Source organism: Danio rerio, chromosome 23 (assembly GCF_052040795.2).
Source record: "Danio rerio strain M-AB ecotype USA chromosome 23, GRCz13ab, whole genome shotgun sequence".
Lineage (NCBI taxonomy): Eukaryota > Metazoa > Chordata > Actinopteri > Cypriniformes > Danionidae > Danio > Danio rerio.
The window spans coordinates 29,749,850-29,756,630 of NC_141043.1; the positions used below are offsets into that span (position 1 = coordinate 29,749,850).

The window sequence follows — 6,781 nt, forward strand, 5'->3', positions numbered from 1 at the left end:
ACAGTGCTGTGACAGTTGGGTTTAGGTGGAGGTAGACATTAATAAAATAAGATGAATAAGTTTTATAAATAATACAAATTAATTATTCTCGTTAACCTCCAGCCACAACCATATCTGATTTAGCAACAACCATGTAGACATATGGTCAAGACATCTGCTACAGTTCCAACCGAGCATCAGAATGGGGAAGGAGGGTGATTTTGACTTTGAAAGTGGCATGGTTGTTGATGCCTGGTGGGTTGGCCTGAGTATTTCAGAAACTGCTGATCTACTGGGATTTTCACACACAACCATCTCTAAGGTTTACAGAAAATGGTCCAAAAAAGAGAAAATATGCAGTGAGTGGCGGTTTTCTGGGTGCAAATGTCTTGTTAATGCCAAAGGTCAGAGGAGAATGGCCAAACTGGTTCAAGCTGATAGCAACAGTAATTCAAATAACCACTCGTTATAATTGAGGTATGCAGAAGAGCATCTCTCTGAACGCACAACCTATTGAACCTTGAGACAGATGGGTTACAGCAGCAGAATACAACACTGGGTGCCAGTCCTGTTATGTTGGACAATAGAAAATTGGAAAAATGTTGCCTGGTCTGATGAGTCTCGATTTCTGCTGCGACATCCGGATGGATGAGTCAGAATTTGGCATCAACAACATGAAAGCATGGATCCATCCTGCCTTCTATAAACTGTTCAGGCTGCTGCTGGTGGTGTAATAGTGTGAGGGATTTTTTATTTGCACACTTTGGGCCTATTAGTACCAATTGAGCATTGTGTCAACGTCAAAGCCTATTGTTGCTGAGTCTGACCATGTCCATTCCTTTATGACCACAGTGTACCCATCCTCTGATGGCTACTTCCAGCAGGATAACACATAAATCATCTCAGACTGGTTTCTTAAACATGACAATGAGTTCACTGTACTCAAATGGCCTTAAGCCTTAAATGGCCTTGATTAAGGCAGTTCTGAAGGCAAAACCCGGTACTTGTAAGGCGTACCTAATTAAGTGGCCAGTGAGTGTATATTGATATGCAAGTACGCAAAAAACATAATATTGCCTTTTTTAAAAACAGCTGCATCAACAGTCAAATGTTGCATATTGACATGATTTAAAAAAAATGCTAATAATCTTATTTTAATATTTATTATTTAACTGATCATCACTGCAATGCTTTTACCTCAAGAAGGAATTCCCCTGTCTAAACTCTCAACTTATGATAGGGCCTTTACTAAAAGATGCTAACTATGTACACCTTTCACCTAAATATATACAGATACCTAAACAAGCACAACAATCATGATGTCATAAAGTGCTCCAAAACTGCTCACAAATCACAGAAGTTTTATTAAAAATAAACAAATACATTTTATTTTGTTTAGTTTTACGTTATAAATAACTTTAAACACTTCTATAATTTACAATTATTTTATGTATCATTTTTATACCAATATTACCAAGAAAATATCAATATAAAAATTATTTCAGTTGTTTTATTCATCCTAATACTCTTTTTCCCCCATAATAAACATTTTCCATATGCAAAAAGGATCAATATTGGAAGGTCTTCAACTCCAGCAAACTTTCAAACGAGTCAAAACCAAAGTTTACACAGACAATAGTGAGGTATAAAAGAATGACTCATGCAGTGCCAATTATAGACATGCAATATGGAGCAAACACACCATGAAGATTAACTTGTTACACATTTACAGTTAGCCAGAAAAAACACTTCCTTTTGGCACTGTTCTCGCTGTACACATGCTGTTAAACAAAACCAAACGTGTTTCCTAAATTGTGCAGTGGTGTAATAAAAAAATTAATAAACTAGTGCAGATAAATTGTGAATTAACAATGAACCCATTGTCCAATCTAAACGACACATTTAAATAAATCTGATAGTCTATGTTACCATGTGCACTTCCAAGATGCTTAAAATAAGTGTAAGTTAAGTGAGCTAGCTAGAGAAACCTATCCCAGATAGCAAAATACACTCGGGCCAGTTCCGGCTAGATTGTCGCCTGCCGAAGACTTACCCCTCGGCCCAACTCCGGCTGCCGGACTCGGGCCGGATGCCTGTGGACTCACTGCCCGATTCCGGCCCGAATCAAGCGGGCCAGATGCGGCGGCCGTAAGCGAGCCGACGCTGCGCATCCGCGCCGAAATCGGCGCGAGGGTAATGTGCGCTGCGGCCCGGAGCTGGCGCGACTCCGTATTTATACACCTTATAAAACCTTTTGGTATTACATTGGTACTTAATATATGGTATTACAACCATTTGAATTTATACAACAGCAAACACAGGCTATAATGTAAACACAAAGTGTAAGCACTGCGTTTAACCTTTGAATAAAGTGCAAACTGCATACACATTCTGTAACGAAAATAATCAGACAAATGACAAAATAAATAAATGTTAAACGTTTATTAAATGCAAGAAAAAAAATAGTACTAAAATTTTATAAATAATTTTGTAGTGCACAAGAATATCAATATAAAAACAACAATAAAACAACACATTAAAGACACACAGAAAGATTTAAACAAAAAATCTAAAAATTACACACAAACACAGATGTTTTTAAAACAACACTGTTTTCCCAATAGACTTAAATTAAAAATTTGTACAAACAGCTAAATTTTATATAAACCTAAATATAGAAACCAATTTAAGATATAGCAAGAAACATCTTAAAAATACCAATGACAATCCGTAAAATATCCAAGTCAAACTTGTAAAAAGTACTGCAGAATTCTGAAGAAACATCTTGAAACATTTTTTTAATAAAACATTAAAATAATAATAAACAAACAAACAAATATATATATATATATATATATATATATATATATATATATATATATATATATATATATATATATAAATAATTGCAGAAGTATAAAGTCAAACTTATTTTTAAATAAACTTGAACAAAATCAATTGCACAAACAGCAAGACATGAGTGAGATGATTATACATTTCATATATATACACGTCTTGTGCAATTTTATATTTATAATTTTATTTGTATTACGTTTATTAAAAATGTATCAAGATGTTTCTTCAGAATTTGGCGCACACACATACATACATACCTACATACCATACATATATACACACACACACATACACACATATATATATACATATACATATATATATATATAAATGCAAATGAAAGAAACAAATTGTTCAAGTATCAGGGAACATCCTAATACACTTAAAATGTTGTTTAAAAAATAAAACAAAATAGTGATGTAGACATTTGACACATTAGCTTTCTCTTCTTTCTTCCTCCATCCCTGTCAGGGGCAAGTTGTAGCTACCTTGTAATGCATTTTTCCACTTCTTTATCAGTGGCGTGGTATGGACATTTGTCCTCACTCCATCTGTGATTAAAAGATAAACAGATAATTAGTAGTGAACAAGTACTAATGTAAAAAAAAAGAAACAATTAGGAAAAAAGTAGGCTACCTACGAAGCAAAAAAAAAAAACAATAAAAAAAACAAATAAACTTAAAACACTTTGAAATTAGCAAGAGCTTGAACTTACCAGTTTCTTCATTTGTTCGGGCTGCTCCTTTAGTTGATTTTCAAGCTTTTCCAAATCAAATTGGCCAAAGGAAGGTCAAATGTGTTTACATCTGGAATTTCATCACGTCTGTTTTGGTTTTGTGAGAATCAGGCCCAGCTGCTGCTTTATGACGTTGCATGATTTTAAAACTTCAGTCAGTCGTGCTAAAAAAGAAAAATAACAGATTAGTATAAATCAACCTGTAGCTTATTCTCATACAACTTCTGTAAATACAACAGTGGGTTAGACACTGCTGATATTCTCTAGTTGATCTTTACTTTCTAGCTGCATTAAACCTTAACAAATTTAGTTATGTCTTCAATTCTTACAAAGACATCACGAGATGCAATAAGTTCTGTCTTGATCTCAAACTGCACTAGAACAAAGACTGTAAATGTTCATAGGTGTACTGCAGGAGTGTCCAAACTTTTTGGGCCGAGGGCCAGATGCAAAAAAACAAACGTTGTCGCGGGCCAAATTTTACATACATCACACAGACACACACACACACATATATATAAATGCAGTTGAAGTCAGAATTGTTAGCCCCCCTAAATTATTAGCCACCGTTTATTTTTTCCCCAATTTCTGTTTAACGGAGAGTTAAACATTTTTTTTCCACACATTTCTAAACATATTAGTTTTAGTAACTCATTTCTAATAACTGATTTATTTTATCTTTGTCATGATGACAGTAAATAATATTTGACTAGATATTTAAGACACTTCTATACAGCTTAAAGTGACATTTAAAGGCTTAACTAGGTTAATCAAGTTAACTAGTCAAGGTAATTAGGCAAGTTATTTTATAACAATGGTTTGTTCTGAAGACTTAAGGGGCTAATAATTTTGACCTTAAAATGGTTCATAAAAAAATTTAAACCGCTTTTTATTCTAGCCGAAATAAAACATAAGTCTTTCTCCAACATCATTTGGGGAAATATTTAAAAAAGAAGAAATAAATCAATGAGGGGCTAATAATTCAGACTTCAACTGTGTGTAGACAGACAGACAGACAGACAGACAGATAGATAGAAAGATAGATAGATAGATCATAACAAGAACTGCTGCTTAATTGAATGCATGTAATAACGACACCCGGTGGTTATTTATTGAATTACGTTCATTTTTGTATAGCGGGCCAGATTCTATTGATATTTATAAAAAGCCTGGCCCGCGGGCCGTAGTTTGGACATGCCTGGTGTACTGGAATGTACAGTATCTGTGCATCTTCATGGTGGTCTTAAGATTTATGCCATAGTCATTGATGGTGATGGTACTTGTGGTGCTGCATTGATTTCTGAAATCTTCATACCTGCCTTTTATCCAGCCTCTTTGTTCCAAGTAATTTTTCTTCATCACGGTATAGATGTGTCTATACTGTCCCTTGATCAGATACATTTACAAAACAAAACATCACTTTAGTATAGTGCCAGGGCAAAACTCACAGGTTGTAATAGATCAATGACAATGTTGACAGTATGTGTTTAAAATAATAGCAAACAAACCTGTTCTGTCTTGGGATGTATGACAGGCAATCATCGTCCTCATCTGTCTACCAGTCAGAAATCACAGTTGCGTGTGGATGTTTGAGTCGAGCTTCCTCATATGCATCTATAATAAAACATCACATTGTTGTTAACCTCCCGTAAAGAAAAGTTCAAATCCTGAAATACTATCAAAGTTAATTAATGCATATAATACCTATAGTGTAAATAATCAGTACACAGAAGGTTGCACAAAATTTATTCGGAGATTCATGCAGAGTGACAGCCTTATGAATCTGAGACATAGATTTGTAAGATGGTCAAGCACATGCATTATTCTGTACCCATGAAGATTAACCTACCATTGTGAAAAATGTTTGATGATGATAGCCAATAACAATAAACCATTTCAGCTGTTTGTGAAGCAATTAGTAATGTAATGTCTGAAAAGCTCAATTTATGTTGAAAATGTATCAGCAGTTTACAGCTTATAATGGACTTTTAGCACACAACTATAACATGCCTATTCACGTTCAAAAGAGTGTGCCATTGACTTGGTCGTGATGTGCTGCAAAATGATCTCACTAACCTTTGTTAAACAAGAACAATGAGACTTAACCAACAAATATTGTTACCCATTCATTTAAATCAGAATTTATCACCGTCAATAACATAAAAAACAAACAAAAAACATCAAAATCTGCTTTAAGACGTTCAGTTTTACATTAACTGACCATTACAGCTTGAACAAAAGATATAATTGATTCACATAGGCTAACACATATGAATTAAAGTGCATAGTAATATATTTCTCTTGGATAATTTAAAGAGAATAGTAAACAGTCGAGTTTCGATCACTTTTCGTGACTAACTGCATAAACAAGATAAACAATAATATTTTATTAATCCAAAACGATTAGTTTTTATTTACACAATCACAGAATTAATACTGTTGGATAAGTTGTACGCCTGTACAATGATTTTTTCAACATCCACGGTACTTTATAATGTTAAATCAGGAAAAAAACACGTTTTGCCAAGTTAGTTAATGGATTCGTCTACAGAAACTTTCTTTAACGCAAAGTTAGCATACACACAAATTCGTTTCATGTTTCTTTAAAATAATTAAAATAGTTTTCAGTTACTACACACGTTACAATCTAACATTGTGTTAAAGGAAAATGAACTTTCAGGCGTGTTTGTAACTGTTAGCGTTAGCATACATTAGCTCCAGTCGTGTTTCTTAAAGCAAGTTACATTTCGTATCAAACTGTTTTAAATTACTAAACGCTGTTACAACCAAACACCGTGGAAATGTTTTAAGCTCTAAATTCGCTAATTATACAGTACACAAGCCGTAAAAAGCTTACCTTTCTGACCGGAATTCACGTGAAGTCTTTAAAAAAAAAACTTTTTCTTCTTGTGATCTTCGTGCCATGGTGGTTGACAACCAGCTTTTTGGAGCATTACCGCCACCGTCTGGATTGGAGTGTGGATTATGAGTTTAGTCACGCATGTGTTTATTATGAAACCAACTTCTGCTTTAAAACAAAAACAGTCAGCACAGGAGCGTGCTATCTCAAAAATAAGCGAATTTTACATAGTTTTTCTCTAGATGACATGTATAATCTATTTATAAATAATATTGTTTTGTTTGCGTCTAAACATTGCGAACATCCACACTAAATATTCTTTTTTTTTTGCTATCGTACCATGAATATTT

General features: G+C 33.9%; 1 long non-coding RNA gene across 1 annotated transcript; it reads right to left on the reverse strand.

Moving 5' to 3' along the window:
- Positions 1–2,406: 2,406 nt before the first annotated feature.
- LOC147838227 (uncharacterized) lies at positions 2,407–6,482 on the reverse strand. The gene is made up of 5 exons (XR_015523673.1): positions 6,429–6,482; positions 5,080–5,185; positions 4,887–4,957; positions 3,551–3,735; positions 2,407–3,386 (listed from the first exon to the last, which is right to left on the reverse strand). It is a non-coding gene; the product is annotated as an uncharacterized LOC147838227 (long non-coding RNA).
- Positions 6,483–6,781: the final 299 nt, after the last annotated feature.